Below are 21,759 nucleotides of genomic sequence, written 5' to 3' on the forward strand. Positions count from 1 at the left end.
TAGTAGAACACCCATCAACAGAAGTAGTGTTGTCACGCTCGATGCATTTAATACATGGTGGTTCAAATCCTTCCTGAGCTGAAATGATCTGTTCGGCGCGAAGTGACTCGTTTTCCTTTTGAAGATCTTCATGAGCTGCTCTCAATTTCTCAAGATCTTGCTTCCTTTGAAGATAATCATAGGAAAGCTTTTCATGAGTTGGTGAGAGCGTTTCATGACGACTTTCAAGTTCCTCATACTTAACGTGAAGGTTTTTTATGTCTTAAATTAAGGACTGAGATCGAGTCATTTCAGTGTCTAAGAAATCATCGCTTTTGTCTAACAGTTTTTGAATATGTTCCATAGCTTTTTGTTATTCAGTTGCAATTTTAGCAAGTGTTTTGTAGCTGGGTTTGGAACCACAATCAGTGTCATCTTCACTAGATGTTTGATAGTGAGTAGTGCGTGTGTTTACCTTGGCACCGCGTGCCATGAAGCAGTAGGTAGGAGCGGAGTAGTCCTTGTCATTTGCATCGGTGTCGGTGATGAAGTCATTGTCTTCAGTGTTGAAGATGGACTTGGCAACGTATGCTGTAGCCAGACTCGCAACACCAGAATCAGACTCCTCCTCAGACTCCACCTCCGCCTCCTCAGAAGCGGACTCCTCCTCTGAATCCATTTCCTTGCCAACAAACGCACGTGCCTTGCCAGATGAGCTCTTCTTGTGTGATGAAGACTTTGAGGAAGACTTGGAAGAAGACTTTGAGTATTTCTTCTTCTTCTTGTCATTAGAGTCATGCTCCTTGCTCTTCTTCTTCTTCTTGTTCTCATTGTCCCACTGCGGACACTCAGAGATGTAGTGGCCAGGTTTCTTGCACTTGTGGCAAGTTTTCTTCTTGTAGTCATGAGCAGAAGCTTCATCATTCCTTGAGCTTGATCGTGAAGACTTTCTGAAGCCTTTCTTCTTGGTGAATTTTTGGAACTTCTTCACAAGCATAGCAAGCTCCTTTCCAATGTCTTCAGGATCATCGGAACTACTGTCAGATTTTTCTTCAGATGAGGAGACAACTTTTGCCTTCAAGGCACAAATTCGCCCATAGTTGGGACCGTAGATGTCTCTTTTCTCAGAAAGCTGAAACTCGTGTGTGTTGAGCCTCTCAAGTATGTCAGACGGATCGAGTGTCTTGAAGTCAGGACGTTCTTGAATCATCAGGGCTAGGGTGTCAAACGAGCTGTCAAGTGATCTCAGGAGTGTCTTGACGACTTCATGCTTGGTGATCTCAGTGGCACCGAGAGCTTGAAGCTCATTTGTGATGTCAGTGAGTCGATCAAACGTGAGCTGGACATTCTCATTGTCATTTCTCTTGAAGCGGTTGAAGAGGTTGCGAAGGACACTGATTCTCTGATCTCTCTGGGTTGAGATGCCTTCATTGACCTTGGAGAGCCAGTCCCAGACTAGCTTAGATGTTTCCAAAGCACTCACACGACCATACTGTCCTTTGGTCAGATGACCACAGATGATGTTCTTGGCAGTGGAGTCCAGTTGAACGAACTTCTTGACATCAGCAGCGGTGACACCTTCACCAGCCTTGGGAATGCCATTCTTGACGACATACCATAGGTCGACATCAATGGCTTCAAGATGCATGCGCATCTTATTCTTCCAGTAGGGATATTCAGTTCCATCGAAGACGGGGCATGCAACGGAGACTTTAATTATCCCTGCAGTCGACATAGCTAAATCTCCAGGTGGTTAAACCGAATCACACATAACAAGGGAGTACCTTGCTCTGATACCAATTGAAAGTGCTAGTGATCGACTAGAGGGGGGGGGGGTGAATAGGCGATTTTTATGAAAGTCTTCAAAACATGGAAGTTTCGAAGACAAACGATAGAAATAAACCTATTACCATGCAGCGGAAGGTAGACTACACTAGGCAAACCATAGTCAAGTATTCAATGAAGTGAAAGCACAATGACTAATAGCAGCTAGGCAGTAAAGATCAGGTAGGAAGATATTGTGAAGCCAATCAGAACAAGCAGTCACTCAGTGAAGACAAAAGATAATGCAATAATACAATGACTTCACAAGGACCAATAGTAAGTAAAGGGAAGGGAAGGATGAAACCAGTGACTCATTGAAGACAATGATTTGTTGGACCATTTCCAACTGCTGTGACAGTTGTACGTCTGGTTAGGGTGGCTAGGTATTTAAACCTGAGGACACACAGTCCCGGACACCCAGTCCTGAACACGCAGCTCAGGACACTCAGTCCTCACCGTATTCCCCTTGAGCTAAGGTCACACAGACCTCGCCCAATCACTCTGGTAAGTCTTCAAGCTAGACTTCCAAACCTTCACAGACTTCATTCACCGGCGATCCACAATGACTCTTGGATGCTCAGAACGCGACGCCTAACCGGCTGGAGGATTCACAGTCCTCAAGTGTAATAAGTCTTCAGATCACATAGACAGGAAGACTTAAGTGATGCCTAACACTCTTTGGCTCTGGGTGTTTAGGGCTTTATCCTCGCAAGGAATTCTCTCTCAAAGGCTTCGAGGTGGGTTACTCTCAAACGACAAAAGCCGTACTCTAACTCTGAGCAGCCAACCGTTTATGGTTGTAGGGGGTGGGCTATTTATAGCCACTAGGCAACCCGACCTGGTTTATCCGAAATGACCCTTGGTCACTAAGGAACTGACACGTGTTCCAACGGTCAGATTTCAAACACACACGGCAACTTTACTTGGACTACAAGCAAAGCTGACTTATCCAACTCTGGACAAGATTTGCTCTCATACTCTTCACTCAAAGACATAGGATTTTGGTTAAGCATCACTTCAGTCATTCTGACTAGTTCTCTTGGACCCCACTTAACAGTACGGTGGTTCCTATGACTCAACAAAGAAGAAAAAGAACGACGAAAGAACTAAGTCTTCGCGCTCCATAGTCTTCATGCGATGTCTTCTCTTGTCATAGTATTCAATGTGAATGTCTTCACATACCACCTTTGACTTCAATGTCTTCATACATTTTTAGGGGTCATCTCTGGTAGGAAAACCTAATCAATGAGGGACTTCTACCTGTGTTATCCTGCAATTCTCACAAACACATTAGTCCCTCAACTAGGTTTGTCGTCAATACTCCAAAACCAACCAGGGGTGGCACTAGATGCACTTACAGAGACAACTGCGAATTTGACTCGGGATGACTACAAGCAATGGTGAAATTCCTTCAAGTTTCAGACAGGTGGTCAAGAAAGGAGCGGTGATGTTGAGTTCAAGTAAATCTTATGTGTGACACCCAATATGTGAGTTGTTCACTTTCACGCAGGTCAGTGATCAGTGTGTGCTGACGTTGGACTGATACTCTAAAAGTTGGGAGCACCTAGAGTAACAAGGAACTTAATTTTGCTCGAGCGTTGACTGTGGTCAAGAAAAGAAGGGACTACAAGTTGCAGGTGGAGTCACATGGAGTCTATGGAGTTGCAGCGGTACTCATGAGAGAAGCTCAAGTTCAATGTACATGGAAATTTAACGCATGGACAAATCCAAGGTGGTGGAGTATATTCGCCAAGGTGGAGTTTGTTGGAGTTGTGTCGAATATAGTGTACAAGGTAGGTTACAGTTGGACTCTGAGTTGTATTGTGTTTAGATAGGATATGTAGTCATGTCCAAGTAGGACACTTGTATCCTAGGCCTCTCATATATAGCGGGGCTAGACACACGATGTAACCTATGCCAAATAATAACACCGGAACGCAGGGGAAGCCGGCGACATGTGCCGGTGTCCAGGGCGAACGGGTGCGGTATTGTGACGGTGTCACGGGGAGGAGCGCCCATAGTCAAGCCCCGGGGATGTAGCCATATTGGTGAACCTCGTTAACAAATCTCGGTGTCGTGCTCGTGTGATTGCTTGGTCCTCGGATGATCGACGGAGTGCCTCAGATTTATTCTAACAGAAGGGACGAGGAGAGGAAATGGGATGACGATCAAAGATGGAGATCTAAGGAGTGGCAAAGGGAAGATGAAAGCTTAGCAGAGGGGAGGAGAAGAGAAGATGAGAGGAGATAGATTGAAGATAGGAGTAGGATAGAAGAACGTAAATCTGATGAGGCAAAAAAGGCTGGAATTGAAGTGTAAGGAGGAGGTTCTCCCTACAAGAGAGAGAGAGAGAGGGAGGTCAGATATGCCTTGAGGCATTTCTGGTATGTCAGCTTCTATGGGAGAGGAGACGAGATCGATCTCTGCGGCATCCACAACGGTTTTCTCCAAGGTGCCAGCTGGTTCTCATGTTGATGAAAGTAAGTCTACGTCTGGTTTTGATCAACACCCTCTCTATTGACCTCCTCCTCTAAAGGGGCTCTGTTAAGTGGTGCTCTTGAAAGTGATGGTGAGGCTCAGACTCGTGTTGGGGCTCCGACGATGAGAAAGGTGGCACCACTAACATCTACCCCTCTGTGGTGTGATGGATGTCGGCTAGCACACTTGGTAGAAAATTTTCCTCATAAGAAACCATGGGAATATACTCCTGATTTTTTTGGGTCTAATGAATTCGAGCAAGTTTTTTTGCCATCCCCAAATTTTGCTCTGAAGTGAGATCACAAGACCAGTTGCACCATGCATACATCAAAGTGGTCCAAGGTGAGGTTAATGCCAGACATGTGGAGGAGGAATTAGATTCATGGGCCCTATCAGTAGGTATGAATACGCAAAACCAACTGATGGTCATAGTGAGGTTCCCTAGTGATCAGGCTCCTGATGATCTTGCTTTTTTGGCAAGTTGTTCATGAAGAAAGTTCTTGGGGCTATAGTGGAGATCTCCAAAAGGGTTGAAGAAGTCGTACCAGTGGGTCATCTAGAGAAGGCATGGTTTATATTAAAAGGAATTTTCAGGAAGTATTGAAATAAAGAATCCATCTTCAGAGTGTGTGCCATGGCAGGTAAACCTATTGCCCTTGATGTGTATACAATAAAAAGCTTTGCATATGTGACATTGAAGATTGGGTGCATTGATGTAGGTTTGGCTCCTGCATCCCGAGTTGGAAAAATTCATGGGGCTTTTTAAGAATTTAAACAGACTAGAGAGATTTGGGGCACTAGCGACATGACTCCCAACTAAGCTGGGGATACACGTGGATGAACTGTCTGACAAAAACAACTCAAGCAACAAAAAGCAGAAAATCGGTGTCTCTTAGTAAAAGGTGACTGGTCAGGGGGTATCCACTGAAAATCATGTGGGTAGTGGCTTTGGTTTCATGAGGGATACTTGAACTTCTCACAGCCAGGTGACAAATGAAGTGCCAATCTCTGCGACTGATTATATTGGCGCAGATAGCTTATCTTTTGGGGGCAGGTGTAGAAAGCTTTTCAAGGAAAATTGATTGTAGCTGATCTTGGCCGGGATGCTAACACTTCCAATAGTGACAACATTCCCTCAATGCATGTGCATGTAGGTTTTGTTGCCAATATAGCTGAGGCAAAGGGATGGGTACTGAATGATGAGCATTTGGATGTCATTAGAGCTTTAGCCCTATCAAACCTTGGATGGGTGATGTGGACAATCCAGAAGAGGGTCATGTTGAGAAACATAGTAGAAAACAAAAAAAAATTGCCCTACTATTACCACGATTATAGGAAAACTATGCAAATGCATTAGAGGTTTAAATCGGATCATTACCAACTTCGAGTTGCAGCGGAAGAAGAGTTTGTGTAGATCGTTGATGAAATCCTTCAAACCGTTCATGAACTATCCTTGAACCAAAGACCGAAAGCATGACCTCTCTACAGATTGCACGCATTCAGGCTTTACGATCCAGAAGTGCTTCACCGTCCAGAGCTAATCATCATCGAAGAATTAGAGGGAAAAAAGAGAACCTCATGGGGCTTCTCTATTATGTTGATTAGAGAGAACTAGGTCTAGCTCTAATCTAGACCAAATCTAAATTAGAACTAGAGAACTAGATGGTGCTCTAAAACTTGTATGTCTCCAAGGCCAAATCCTCTACTACTATATTTTTTAGCGGTTCTAGTATATATGGGTGTAGAGAGAGGGGAGGGGTGCCACAAGGGGATGAAGGACTCCTCCCCTTGCGCCGGACTAGGAGGAGGAGAAGTCCTCCTCCCACTCCAATTCCGCCCCTCTTAGCCTCCCAAAAGGCTAAAGGGGGTGCCCTCTTTGTTATTGGCCCCCCAATGCCCAGTAACTTTGCACTACTCGTCCTTTTAGTATTTTGTATAGCCCGCTGATACTAAATATATTCTAAAAGCCTCCTAATTAGTATTAGAACCTTTTATCCTTTATTTAATGTCTTCGGAAACATTTTCCACCTATATATCTTTTCCTAGTATTACCCGAAACTCTTCCGATAACTCCTAGATGCTTTCGGTTTCTCTCAAAATTATTTCTTCTATTCCCGAAACTATTACAAGAATATTTTATCGGATTCCTCACTCCACTAAGTCTCACAAAACTGTAATTCCCTTAAGCGTGTGACCTTGTAGGTTCAGTAAGACAAAAACATTCTATAGGGCATATTTCCAACTGGCCGTTCTTTCCAGGAATTCTTGCAAGGCTTGGTGAGATCGGGCTATGATAAGACAAGCGTATGGAAGAGGAAATATCAGGCTCTCCTAGATCCTGTGAATGAACAGGAAGAGCATATGGAATGATGAGAATGAAGAGGAAATGGTTGATGATGATTCTGGCCACGGTGAGGCTGAGGATGAGACTAGTCAACCTACTATTGTTGATGGTCAGGGAGTTGATGGCGTGGCTTACCTATGATGTCATCCCAAGAATATATTGATATACTACTTCCCAATGATACGTCTCCAACGTATCTATAATTTTTGATTGCTCCATGCTATTATATTATCTAATTTGGATGTTAATGGGCTTTATTTTATACTTTTGTATCATTTTTGGGACTAACCTACTAACCGGAGGCCCAACCCAAATTGTTGTTTTTGCCTATTTTAGGGTTTCGACGAAAAGGAATATCAAACGGAGTCCAAACAGAACGAAACCTTCGGGAACGTGATTTTCTCAACAAACGTGATCCAGGAGACTTGGAGTGTGCGTCAAGAAACAAACAAGGTGGCCACGAGGCAGGGGGCGCGCCCTCCACCCTTGTGGGCCCCTCATTGCTCCACCAATGTACTTCTTCCTCCTATATATATCCACGTACCCCCAAACATCCAAGAGCACCACGAAAACCTAATTCCACCGCCGCAACCTTCTGTACCTGAGAGATCCCATCTTGGGGCCTTTTCTGGAGCTCCGCCGGAAGGGGCATTGATCACGGAGGGCCTCTACATCAACTCCATGGCCTCTCCGGTGATGTGTGAGTAGTTTACTTCAGACCTTTGTGTCCATAGTTATTAGCTAGATAGATTCTTCTCTCTCTTTGGATCTCAATACAAAGTTCTCCTCGATCTTCTTGGAGATCTATTCGATGTAATCTTCTTTTGCGGTGTGTTTGTCGAGATCCGATGAATTGTGGGTTTATGATCCAGATTATCTATGAACAATATTTGATTCTCCTCTGAATTCTTTTATGTATGATTGGTTTATCTTTGCAAGTCTCTTCGAATTATCGGTTTGGTTTGGCCTACTAGATTGATCTTTCTTGCAATGGGAGAAGTGCTTAGCTTTGGGTTCAATCTTGTGGTGCTCTATCCTAGTGACAGAAAGGGAACCAACACGTATTGTATTGTTGCCATCGAGGATAAAATTATGGGATTTATATCATATTGCATGAGTTTATCCCTCTACATCATGTCATCTTCTTAAAGCATTACTCTGTTCTTATAAACTTAATACTCTAGATGCATGCTGGATAGCGGTCGATGTGTGGAGTAATAGTAGTAGATGCAGAATCGTTTCGATCTACTTGTCTCGGACGTGATGCCTATATACATGATCATACATAGATATTCTCATAACTATGCTCAGTTCTATCAATTGCTCGACAGTAATTCATTTACCCACCGTAATACTTATGCTTTTGAGAGAAGCCACTAGTGAAACCTATGGCCCCCGGGTCTATCTTCCATCATATTAATCTTCCAATACTTAGTTATTTCTATTGCCGTTTATTTTACTTTGCATCTTTATTTCTCTTTATCATAAAAATACCAAAAATATTATCTTATCATATCTATCAGATCTCACTCTCATAAGTGACCTTGAAGGGATTGACAACCCCTTTATCGCGTTGGTTGCGAGGTTTTATTTGTTTGTGTAGGTGCGTGGGACTTGAGCGTGATCTCCTACTGGATTGATACCTTGGTTCTAAAAAACCAAGGAAAATACTTATGCTACTTTACTGCATCACCCTTTCCTCTTCAAGGGAAAACCAACGCAGTGCTCAAGAGGTAGCAAGAAGGATTTCTGGCGCTGTTGCCGGGGAGATCTACCACAAGTCAATACATACCAAGTACCCTTCACAAACTATTATCCCTCGCATTACATTATTTTCCATTTGCCTCTCGTTTTCCTCTCCCCCACTTCACCCTTGCCGTTTTATTCGCCCTTCTTCTGTTCGTCTTTCCATTTGCTTTGATGTCTTACTTGGCTCGTTTGCTCGTTTGGTTGGAATTGTTGTTTATTTATTGCTAAACAGAGAACCTAAGATCTATGGTTCCTCATCCACTTGCTAATATTTTTAAGAGATCCAATTATGATGAACCAATTGAGAGTGAGTTTTGTGCACTAGATTATCTTTATGAAGTTTTGCTTGAAATTCGTGAATCTGAAAATTGTGATGAAGTACTTTATGGAGTGATTCATGATGGATCTTTGAATAGAAAGCATGATTGCAATGATGATAGTATAAATTCTATTAATGTCAATTGTTCTTATAATATGCAAAACCCTAATCTTGGGGATGCTAGTTTTGCTATGTCTACTACTTGTTGCAATGATCATGATTGGGGTGATTCTTCTTATGATCTTGAAAATTCATTTAAGCCCCATGATGAATATGAGATTGATTATAATGTTTGCAATAATATTTAAAGTGGGTTTGGAAGAGTGTCAACTTTAGATCCCCACATATTTGGAGAATGTTCAATCTTATGAACTTTTTGATAAAAGTGGGTTTGGAGAGGTCATGACTTTAGTTAATGTTAATCCCACTATTTTGGAAGAGTGTTAACTTTGCATACATGTGGATCGTGTTAAGAATATGTTTTGTGATAGCTATATTGTTGAATTTGATTATGACCTTACATGTAATTATTATGAGAGAGGAAAATATGGTGGTAGAAATTTTCATGTTAGTAAATTACCTCTCGTTATGTTGAGATTGCTATTGTTTATTTCCGCTTCCTTGCATATGCTAGTTTTTGCTTGCCTTGATAATTTGTTTGCCAATAAGATGCCTATGCATAGGAAGTATGTTAGACTTAGATGTGTTTGTCACATGTTTTATGATGCTCTCGTTGTGCTTCAATTCTTGTCATTCATGTGAGCATAATTGAAATCTTATGCCTAGCTATAAGGCTTTAAAGCTTGTTGGGAGACAACCCAATATTTTTCCTTGCTGTTATTTAATAAATAATTTATCTAGCCTCTGTTTTGGTTGTGTTTTTTGTTTAATTAGTGTTTGTGCCAAGTAGAACTGTTGGGAAGACTTGGGGAAAGTCTTTTTGATCTTGCTATAAAAAACAGAAACTTTAGCGCTCACGAGAATTGCTGCCATTTTTATTTGGAAAGTTCTATTTAGTTAATTATTCTTGAAGATGATTAGTAGATAAATTCCTCACGTCCAGCAATTTATTTTAGAATTTTTGGGGTTCCGGAAGTTTGCTTATTTTGATGAATCTATGGCTAGTAAAAGAGTTTATAAACCATAGAGAAGTTGGAATACAGTAGGTTTAACACCAATGTAAATCAAGAATGAGTTCATTACAGTACCTTGAAGTGGTGTTTTGTTTTATTTCGCTAACGGAGCTCACAAGTTTCCTATTTAAGTTTTGTGTTGTGAAGTTTTCAAGTTTTGGGTAAAGATTTGATGGATTATGGAACAAGGAGTTGCAAGAGCCTAAGCTTGGGGATGCCCATGTGAAAGATCGTGGATGTCGCCTAGAGGGGGGGGGTGAATAGGCATTTTAAAATAATTACGGTTTAGGCTTGAACAAATGCGGAATAAACCTAGCGGTTAATTTGTCAAGCATAAAACCTAAAACAACTAGGCTCACCTATGTGCACCAACAACTAAAGCTAAGCAAGATAAGAAACTATGTGATAGCAAGATATATGACAAGAAACAATATGGCTATCACAAAGTAAAGTGCATAAGTAAAAGGGCTCGGGTAAGAGATAACCGAGGCACACGGAGACAACGATGTATCCCGAAATTCACACCCTTGCGGATGCTAATCTTCGTTTGGAGCGGTGTGGAGACACAATGCTTCCTAAGAAGCCACTAGGGGCACCGTAATCTCCTCACGCCCTCGCACAATGCAAGATGCCGTGATTCCACTAAGGGACCCTTGAGGACGGTCACCGAACCCGTACAAATGGCAACCCTTGGGGGCAGTCACCGAACCCGTACACTTTGGCAACCCTTGGGGGCAGCCACCGGAACTCGTCAAATTGCTCGGGGCGATCTCCACAACCTAATTGGAGACCCCGACGCTTGCTTGGAGCTTTACACCACAATGATTGAGCTCCGAACACCACAAAGGTTGGGGTTAACTCCCCAACGACACCATGAAGCTTCACCACAATGGAATATAGTTCCGAGGTGACCTCAATCGTCTAGGGCACCCAAGCACCCAAGAGGAACAAGCTCAAGGGTACCAAGCACCCAAGATTAATAAGATTCTCAACTTGTAACTTCCACGTATCACCACGGAGAACTCAAACGGATGCACCAAATGCAATGGCAAGGGCACACGGAGTGCCCAAGTCCTTCTCTCTCAAATCCCACCGAAGCAACTAATGCTAGGGAGGAATATGAGAGGAAGAACAAGAAAGAGAACACCAAGAACTCCAAGATCTAGATCCAAGGGGTTCCCCTCACATAGAGGAGAAAGTGATTGGTGGAAATGTGGATCTAGATCTCCTCTCTCTTTTCCCTCAAAAACTAGCAAGAATCCATGAAGGGATTGAGAGTTAGCAAGCTCGAAGAAGGTCAACAATGGGGGAAGAACACGAGCTCAAAGGATAAGGTTGAATGGGGAAGAAGACCCCCCTTCTATAGGAGCTCCCGAATCCAACCGTTATGTGCTCAGTCCGCGCACGAGCGGTACTACCGCCCGGGCGGTAGAACACGCAGAGCAGAGCAAAATAGAGTGCGAGGCAGAGCGGTATGAGCGGCACTACCGCTGGCGCCAGCGGTACTACCGTTGGCCGCAGCGGTACTGCCGCTTGGCCCAGCAGTACTACCGCTGGGACCGCGTGTCAGGCTCACTTCCATAATAAATCACAGAATAGCCCAAAGTCTCACCAGCCCCAAGATCGGGACTGCTGGTGGACTTCCTTGATATAGATAACCAGTACACACATAATATTACATCGGGTTGAGCCAAAGTGCTCTACAATCTGGTACAAACTTGTAAAACAGGTGGCGGTGGAATATGACAGTGGGTGACGGTGATACAGCACCGATACAATAAAGTAAGCCAAGCGTCAGGGTGAGGCTTGACTATTTTATTTGTGTAGCAGAAGCACTAGTGTATGCTACACATGGTAGACTCCAAATCCACAGGTGACTGACTAGGAACACTTCTACGCGTTGGGCTCGCTAGCGCAGTCCTCCTCTGCAAGCTCGTCCTCCTCCAGGTCTGGCCAAGACAATAGCCAGGGACAAGCCTGTGAGTACGTTGGAATGTACTCGCAAACATTATGAATAGAAGGTGTAACGAATGCAAATGCTCACGATGGGCTATGCCAAATGCACATGTTGACTGGAATGAAATCATGACATGATAATGTGGATCTGATGTGGGTAACTAATCAAATAACAGTAGTGATAGCCAAGGAATTTAAAGTGGAACATCGGGCGTTAGACTACCCGAGAAATTCCAGGAAAAATGCCAAACAGGTGTTTGAAAGCGACGCCTCATAAGGTCTTGAAAAGAAATGCCAAACGGGTGTCTAAAAGAGAATCGGGCGAGACAGGACTGCCCGAGAACTCAAGAGACGCCACGTAAGGTCTTGAAAATAAAATTGAGTATCCGGGTAGTCTAGCCATCCCAGGTGATACTCAGAAAAGAAAATAAAGCTGAGTGCATGGGTAGTCTAGCCATCCCAAGTGACACTCAATACAATTGAATAAGATAACCGGGTTAGTCCATCACATCAATAATATGCATAACAATATTACTCATGTCAGCCTCAGTGGTGCCCACAATTATCCCGCAAGATGGATCAAGCTCAATTTAATTATTTTCCTCCAAAGACCGACACCGGGACCGATACTTGACCCTTCCCAACTGTGTCCTTGATCGTGGACACAGCTATTCGAATATATGTAACTCTGCAGAGGGTGTACTCTTTACCCACATGTATGGAATTCCTATAGCCAATGTTTAGACCTTGACTAATCTCCATTACGGCTTTTGGGTTGGAAACACACCCGACCAGCACACACCAGAATAACTTTCCGAATGCCAGGAATCACCCAAAGCATCTTTCAAGAAAAACTCTAAGTCGGGGAGACCATCGTCTCGAATAGCATGGGATCACTATTAATACGCGCGGATTACAAGGGGTGCCCCCTCTTGGCCCAGCCGAATACACCCATGCCCCCTGACCCGATGACTGGCATTAGTCCATAGCAGTGGAACCCTCATCGTGTCCTCTCTAAGTGGTGTGTACACGGAAAGGGGTTAACAACTTACTAAATCGCACTCCCCTTGCGGGAAGACAAGTGGCAGCACGGTGTGTAGTTAGGCTTAATGGAACAAGACTCGATTCTAGGTCGACTCAGGAGGTGTTGTTATTAAGACTGGCATGTCTCACATGCCATAGTGACACCGTCGTGTCGTAACACAGTCCGTGCCTGTAACACCCCCAGTGTCATGCTACAGTGACCTCACTCTAATGGTGTCATGTCATCATGTTTAACTAAGCCAAATTGCCACTTGATAAAAATCGAAGCCATTTTCAAATTTAAAATAAAGCCAAATAAAATATTTCTTTAAAGTGAAAAAACTAAAATGTTTGAGATGTTGCAAGTATTCGCTAAGTAATTTTCATGTAGAAACCAACATCTTTTGAATTTTTAAAATGCCGTTAACCTATTTAAAATAGGGCTTGCAGCATTAAATATACACACATAAATTTAAAACTAAATTTGAACAGCTCGTTTTGGCCCCAAATTTTTTTGTGCCAGCCTATAACGTAGCCAAGTAATTTTGTGGTAAATATCAAATCTAACAAAAATGAAATGGTGTCCAAATTAATTGCAAAGCAATAGCTTTTTCAATTACAGATAGATTAAAGAGAAAAGCACATACTATGCACCTAAAGCCTAGTGCTACAGTGTGAAGCCCAACACTTAACTGTACCAGGCCCAGCCCACCTGCCCGGCCTTTTCTTCCACCTCCCGACAAGGCAAGAGGCAGAGGCGCCATGGCCGCCCACGGACGAGATGCCTCACGTGGCGTGCATCCCGCGGTCTGGTGCTAGGTTAATATCACCCCGAACCCCAGGGACAACCCTAGCCCTCTATGTTCTTCCTCCCTGCGCCGCTTTCTTCCCCTCAAGGCACTGCCGAGCCACCGTCACTGCATCCTCGTCGATCCCGCGGTCACTGCCCTCCCCGCGCCATGAGAAGATCACCAGGAGCCTCCCCATCCTCGTCTCCTTCGTCTACGACCGTTGAATCAAGCCGGGCCACGCCGTACACTCGGCGTGGAGCACAACTTCGTTGCGTACGTCGCTGGCATCCGGCATCGTTTGCCGCGGCTCTGGTCCAACCCCGACCTCCCGAGCTCGTCTTCGAGCATCTCAGTGAGCCACTCTTCCGAAACCCCCACTCCCTGTTATTGATTAGTCGCCGAAACTGCCGTCACCGAGTTCGTATGAGACCCCGCGTACGCGTACGCGCGTGCGTGCTGTGCTGCACCTGTGCCCGGCTTAGCCGCTGCTTTGCTGCTACTCTGCTCGTAGCTATTGCCGCTGCTGCTGCTCTTGCTTTTGCCACTGCCTACTGCTGCTTCTACTGCCGCCGCTCGCGCCGCCCGCCTGCGCCGTTGCCGCCCGCAGCCGCCGGCACCCTGCCCGCGCCAAGCCCCGCGTCCGGCCACACCCCCCGTGTGTCCCCGCGTGCGTCGCCCACGCCCGTCCGTGCCTCCGCGCTCGCTCGTGCTGCCCCGGGTCGCTGCTGTTGCTGCTGTACTACTTCTGCTTGCCGCTGCTGCTCCTGCTAGTTCAACCGTTGTTCTGCTCTGTCTACTGCTATTGCTTTTACTGTAGCTGAGGCTAGCTTTTCTAAAATTACATTCATTAGCCCCCTGTACAGTCTCAGAACAGCAACTAAACAAAGCTTAACATAGCTGAAATAAATATGTGCGGGTAGTGCACTTGACAGGGTTCAATTCTTACCATTGGACCAAATCCAAAAGTTACCCGGATTAATTCCTATAAAAATGACAAATATCTATGTTTTGTTAACCAGAAGAACTGAAAACAGATTCTGGAATGACATCCAATAGCACTTTTCAAACAAGTATTTGAGCAAGAAAATGGACACTAATGTAGATGGACCTAAGACTGTTATGTAGATCACAACAGAGTGCCCAGATTTGATATAAGGCACTAATTCAAAGGATGTACAGAATGGTAGCTATAACCTCTGCAAAACAACTAAGTGATGTTTAAAACTGAGGACTTAGCCAATTTTCAGGGATTCTAGAAAATGTTTAAAAACTTCGGAAAATTGTAGAAATTCATCCGTAGCTCGGATCGAAAAACTTTGTACATGAAAGTTGCTCAGAACGATGAGACGAATCCGAGTACGCAATCCTTTCGTCCGCCACGCATCCCTAGCATAGCGAACACACAACTTTCCCCTACCGGTTCATCTGTCCGAAAACGCAAAACATCGGGGATACTTTCTTGGATGTTTCCCCCTTTTGCCGGTATCACCTAGTACCGCATTAGGTCACCTCTAGCACCGCGTATTGTCTTGCTATGCTTTGTGATGCATTGATTGCTTTGTTATTTATTGTGTTCCCCTCCGTTACTTCTTTCCGGTAAACCCTGAGACCGCTGCCGGTATCCCTGTGATCGACTACATCGACGATGAACCCTTGATCACCAGATATCGCCTACTCTTCTCTATACTGCTTGCATTAGAGTAGTGTAGCATGTTACTGCTTTCCGTTAATCCTATTCTAATGCATAGCCTGTCATTGTTGCTACAGCTGTTGATACCTTACCTACAATCCTAAATGCTTAGTATAGGATGCTAGTTTATCATCAGTGGCCCTACATTCTTGTCAGTCTGCCATGCTATACTATCGGGCCGTGATCACCCAGGAGGTGATCACGGGTATATACTTATACATAATATATGATACTTGTGATGACAAAAGATGGGTCGGCTCGAGGAGTACCCGCGAGTGTTTCACGAATTGGGGGCTGAAAGGACCTTTGTCCCGACGGCCCTCTGGGTGGATCTTTGTGGCAGAGCGACAGGGCAGGTTGAGACCACCTAGGAGAGAGGTGGGCCTGGCCCTGGTCGGCGTCCGTGGTTATTTCAAAATAACACGCTTAACGAGATCTTGGTATTTGATCCGAGTCTGGCTACTGGCCTATACGCGCTAACCAACTACGCGGGAACAGTTATGGGCACTCGACGTCGTGGTATCAGCCGAAGCCTTCTTGACGTCAGCGACTGAGCGGCGCGCGCCAGGTTGGACCGCGTAACGCAACTTCCTTTGTAACGGAGGTTGCTAGGTCTGCTCTCCGGCCACCCACGCAACGTGCAGGTGTGCAATGGGCGATGGGCCCAGACCCCTGCGCGCATGGGATTTAGACCAGCGTGCTGACCTCTCTATTGTGCCTAGGTGGGGCTGCGACCTGTTGATCTTCCGAGGCCGGGCATGACCTAGAAAAGTGTGTCCGAACAAAGGGGATCGAGTGTATTGGGAAATGTGGTGCACCCCCGCAGGGAAGTTAATCTATTCGAATAGCCGTGATCTTCGGTAACAGGACGACTTGGAGTTGTACCTTGACCTTATGACAACTAGAACTGGATACTTAATAAAACACACCCTTCCAAGTGCCAGATACAACCCGGTGATCGCTCTCTAACAGGGCGACGAGGGGAGGATCACCGGGTAGGATTATGCTACGCGATGCTACTTGGTGAACTTACCTTCTGCTCTCTTCTTCATGCTGCAAGATGGAGGTGGCCAGAAGCGTAGTCTTCGATAGGACTAGCTATCTCCCTCTTATTCCGGCATTCTGTAGTTCAGTCCACATATATATGATACCCTTATTCCATTTGATACCAATGCATGCATATGTAGTGTAGCTCTTTGCTTGCGAGTACTTTGGATGAGTACTCACAGTTGCTTTGCTCCCCCTTTGCCCCTTCCTATACCCCATTGCTGTGACAAGACGATGGAGTCCAGGAGCCAGACGCCACCGTCGACGACGACTCCTACTACACTGGAGGTGCCTACTTCTACGTGCAACCCGCTGTCGACGACCAGTAGTAGTTTAGGAGGATCCCAGGCAGGAGGCCTGCGCCTCTTTCGATCTGTATCCCATTTTGTGCTAGCCTTCTTAAGGAAAACTTGTTTAACTTATGTCTGTACTCAGATATTGTTGCTTTCGCTGACTCGTCTATGATCGAGCTCTTGTATTCGAGCCCTCGAGGCCCTGGCTTGTAATATGATGCTTGTATGACTTATTTTATTTGTAGAGTTGTGTTTTGATATCTTCTCGTGAGTCCCTGATCTTGATCGTACACGTTTGCGTGTATGATTAGTGTACGATTGAATCGGGGGCGTCACAGTGCCCATCGACACGTCCAAGGCAGGAGATACACTCCGGGATTCTTTCGACATTCATACGTTAGCAAAATACCTGAAGAGTGAAATAGTGCTCACATGACATGCAACAGGGTCCATGCAATAGTGCTCAAATTGACGTGACCGATGCATGCTTCTACTATTACTACTATATGGTGCAAAACCACTCCGATGCAACCATGCAGGTAATTCATTATAACCCAAGTCCAATAATACTTGCCTTGACCAAAGTAATCAGCAAGAGGTTCTTCAAAACTCCCGGTATAGTCCCCCTCTTCGTTTTCTGAAAATAAAAGTCCAAACTCAACTTTTTTTTGCAACCGCACAAAAAGTTGTCTCAAACTATTTACTAAATAAATACTAAAATAAACTAGAGTGAAAAGCAAGAATTTCAGAAAAAGAAACAATTGAAACTGATCTGTGGTTTAAACGTTATTAAGGATTTAAAACCAGGGACCTCTCTGTAACAAAATAATTGCCAGCGGGTCCCTACGGTAATAAGTGAAAACCTCGGCCATGAATACGCTTCCAAGGGGAGAAAGCGTAAACCCCGAAAAGACGCTTTTGAAAATAACAGAAAAGAACAGAATACTGGCGGGTGGGCCCCACCCGTCAGGTTTGAAATTCAAACGCACTTTACACGCGTGTGTACAGAGGGGAGGCGGTGGTCACCGGCGCGATCGCCGGCGTTTCAGGAGGCGATGATGGTAGGGACGCGTTCGGGGTGGCACCCCGCTTCAGTGGGCAGTGGTGGTGGTCGCCGGTGAGCACCAGAACGACGGTGAGGTCGACTCCGGCGGAAGGCGGCGTCGGGTGGTTGTGGGCTTTGCCGGAGTGGGCTCCAGTTGTCAAATTGAAGCGTGGAAACAATCACATGGTGGATCAGTAGGCTACTGGCAGAGTTTTGGAGGTGGAGGTGAAGTAGTGGCGTCGTGCTGATCGGGGAGGGTGGCGGCGGATCGGTAGTCGGAGCCGGGGAAGAAGACCTTCTCGAGGTCGAGGTGGTGTGCGGGAGATCGGTTGAGATGGTGGAGTGGTGTGGATGAAGAACGGGGCTAGGGGTGGCCTTTTATAGGTGGTCCGAGCAGGTCAATGGCGGAGTGGATCGCGTCGGAGTTATTCCGGCCGACGAGGTAGGTTTGGACGGCGGTCGGGGGCGGTGAGGAGTGGATGAGGTCGAGGGAATACTCCAGAAGCGCCAGTGCGACGTCCACGAGCTCTGTGGCCTTATCCACGGTGAGGTGTTCGCACGGGTGTGGCGGCAGTGTCCGTCTCCGGCGACTGCCAGACGGGCGCAGGGTGGCTTGGGCGGTCGGTCACGCCATAGAGGACGCGCGGCGTGGAGAGGAGGTAGGCAGGGGAGCAGTAGGGGAGTGAAGGCGGCCGGTGGCCGTGCTGATCCTGTTCGGCTGCCGCTGCCGAGGTCGGTGGCAGGTGCACCGACCAACTACTGTTCTGGCGTCGTCGAGCGGCCGACTAGAGGTGACCCGGTGACGCATTAATGAGGAGAAGAGGCGTGGGCGAGGAGGGGATGCGGTGGAGTGCAGTGCACGGCGTCGATCTCGCCCCCTCTCTGAACTTCTGTCCATTTCTGAATTTACTGAACTTTTTGACAGCGATAAACAGTGCACACCAGGTGTTTGATGAAATGCCAGAGAGCTCTAGGCATTTAAGAAAATTTTGAGAATATTTGTGGTGATGAGTTGGTTCATAAGAGAGTGTCTGGCCAAATTTCAGAATTTTTGGAGCAAGGAAATTGGGTTTTGACCATGAAATGTAAATCTGGTCCAAATTTGAATTGCATGGAATTTGAAAATCTTGAACTATGGAACCCCATTTTTTTGGTGAAATGGGTTGTGGGTACTGTCTAGTTTCTGGTGTAATACTTGTGGATGCAGACGAGTCACCTAGAATGTGGTTCCTTTGTAAACCAAAGAAACCTTGATAAATATAAATTCCACCTTGGGAATTTATTAAATATGAGGAAAAATATTTTTGTGGAGAAGTGAGGTGTTGGACACTGTCCTAGAAAGTGAGTAAGACAAAGATATGAATTTATAGTGACAGAATAGATTTTTGGGATGAGTTAGAAGTGCGTGAAAAGAGTGAAGTGACCAAATCCTTGGAATATTTTTAAATGCCACAAAAATTCTTCTAGCATAAGAAATGCTTTTGATGTTAGACAAATTAACCAAACCAAAAACTCATCCAAATAAAGAAACCATTTTGAAAAAAAATTAAAAACCAAGGGTAAATTTTGGGGTGTTACAACACCTACCCCTCTTAAGAAAAATCTCGTCCCCGAGATTTCAGCTGTCCCTCAAACAGGTACGGATATTCAGTCCTGAGGTGATCCTCTCTTTCCCAAGTTGCTTCTTCCTCGGTATGATTGCTCCACCGAACCTTGTAAAATTTTATCACGCTCTGCCGGGTCCTCCGTTCAGACTCCTCCAAGATTTTTATCGGGCGCTCCTTATATGTAAGGTCTGGTTGAAGATCCAGGTCCTGGTGTTGGACTTGTTTGTCCAGGTTGCTAACACATCTCCTTAGTTCTGATACATGGAACACATCATGAACATCTAACAATTCTGCTGGTAGCTCTAGTTGGTAGGCAACCCTGCCTCTCCTTGCAATAATTCTAAATGGTCCAACAAACCGTGGTGCTAGCTTTCCTTTGACCTTAAATCTCTATAGTCCTCTCATTGGGGATACCCTGCGGTACACATACTCATCAGGTTCAAAACTGACGTGACGATGTTTCTGGTCATAATAGCTCTTCTGACGGCTCTGAGCTGTTTTCAGTCTGTCCCGAATAAGTTTCACTTTGGTTTCTGCTTCTTTGAGAACTTTCGGGCCAAAGATTCAGCTATCTCCTATTGCAGACCAATTGAGTGGGGTACGGCATCTTCGGCCATACAATGCTACAAAGGGTGACATCTTTAGACTTTCTTGATAGCTGTTGTTGTATGAGAATTCCGCGTATGGCAAACTATCCTCCCAACTGGCTCCATAAGTAAGAACACAAGCTCTCAGCATGTCTTCCAATATTTGGTTTACCCGTTCAGTCTGTCCCCCTGTTTGTGGGTGATATGCCGTACTGAAAACCAGTTGCGTTCCTAGGGCCTGCTGCGGGTGATCCCAAAACCTTGAGACAAACTGAGTGCCTCTGTCGGAGACTATGGTCTTGGGTACTCCATGTAGGCAAACAATTCGAGAGAGGTATAACTTGGCAAGCCTCTGAGTTGAGTATGTTGTTTTTACCGGAATGAAATGTGCCACCTTGGTTAATAAATCCATGATAACCCAGATAGCATCATTCCCGTGTCGTGATCTCGGTAATCCGACAATAAAATCCATTCCTATTTTGTCCCACTTCCATTCAGGTACTCTGAGTGGCTGCAATAATCCTGCTGGCCTTTGATGTTCTGCCTTTATACGCTGACATGAGTCACACTGCGTAACATACACAGCTATATCTCTTTTCATACCGTGCCACCAAAAGTTCTCCTGTAAGTCCTTGTACATTTTGGTTCCTCCTGGGTGAATGGAGTATGGTGTCGTATGGGCTTTTGCCAAAATTTGTTGCTTGAGCTCTTGTTTGTCGGGCACACACAACCTTCTTCTGTACCATAGGATTCCTTGCTCATCAATGGTAAACTCAGATGCCTTGCCTAAGTTTACCTTCCTTTTAATTCCTTCAATGCTGGGGTGTCCCTTCTGAGCTTCTTTGATCTGAGTTTCCAACGTTGGCTTTACTTCTAGCTGGGCAACAGTTCCTTCCGTAACTAGAACCATGTTGAGTATGGCAAACTCCTGGTTGAATTCATGCTGTGGAAATCACACATTGTCATTGTCGATGCATGGATTTCGACTAAGGGCGTCTGCCACAACATTTGCTTTACCCGGGTGGTAATGAATTCCCACATCATAGTCCTTAATTAATTCGAGCCAGTGACATTGCCGTAGGTTCAGTTCTGGCTGGGTGAAGATATGCTTAAGGCTTTTGTGATCTGTGTATATCTCACATCGGTTACCAAGGAGGTAATGTCGCCATTCCCTGAGTGCATGTATCACAACTGCCAATTCCAAGTCATGGGTAGGATAATTCTCTTCATGCCGTCGTAGTTTCCTTGAAGCATATGCTATGAACTTTCTTTCTTGCATCAAGACACACCCAATGCCCTTTCCGGATGCATGACAGTATATATCAAAAATTTTGTGTACATCTGGCACGATCAGAACGGGTGCAGTTGTTAATCTCTTCTTTAACTCCTGGAAACTTTTTTCGCATGCCTCGGTCCATTCAAACTTTTTATCTTTCTTGAGCAACTGAGTCATGGATTTGGCTATAGTGGAGAACCCTTCAATAAACCGTCGGTAGTAGCCAGCCAAACCAAGAGAACTTCTGACCTCAGTTACGCTGGTGGGTTGCTTCCATCCCAAAACATCTTTTACCTTGCTTGGGTCCACTGCTATTCCATCCTGTATCAGAACATGTCCTAGAAAGCCAACTTCTCGTAACCAAAATTCACACTTACTGAATTTGGCATAGAGTTGATTTTTTCGTAATTCCTCGAGGACTATTCGAAGATGTTGCTCATGTTCTTTTGGTGTCTTGGAATAAATAAGTATATCATCAATGAACACAACCACAAATTTATCCAAGTATTTCATAAGGACCTTGTTCATGAGATGCACAAAATAAGCAGGAGCGTTGGTTAATCCAAAAGGCATCACAGTGAACTCATATAATCCATATCTGGTGGTAAAGGCAGTCTT

This window comes from Triticum urartu, chromosome 5, assembly GCF_003073215.2.
Source record: "Triticum urartu cultivar G1812 chromosome 5, Tu2.1, whole genome shotgun sequence".
Taxonomy (NCBI): domain Eukaryota; kingdom Viridiplantae; phylum Streptophyta; class Magnoliopsida; order Poales; family Poaceae; genus Triticum; species Triticum urartu.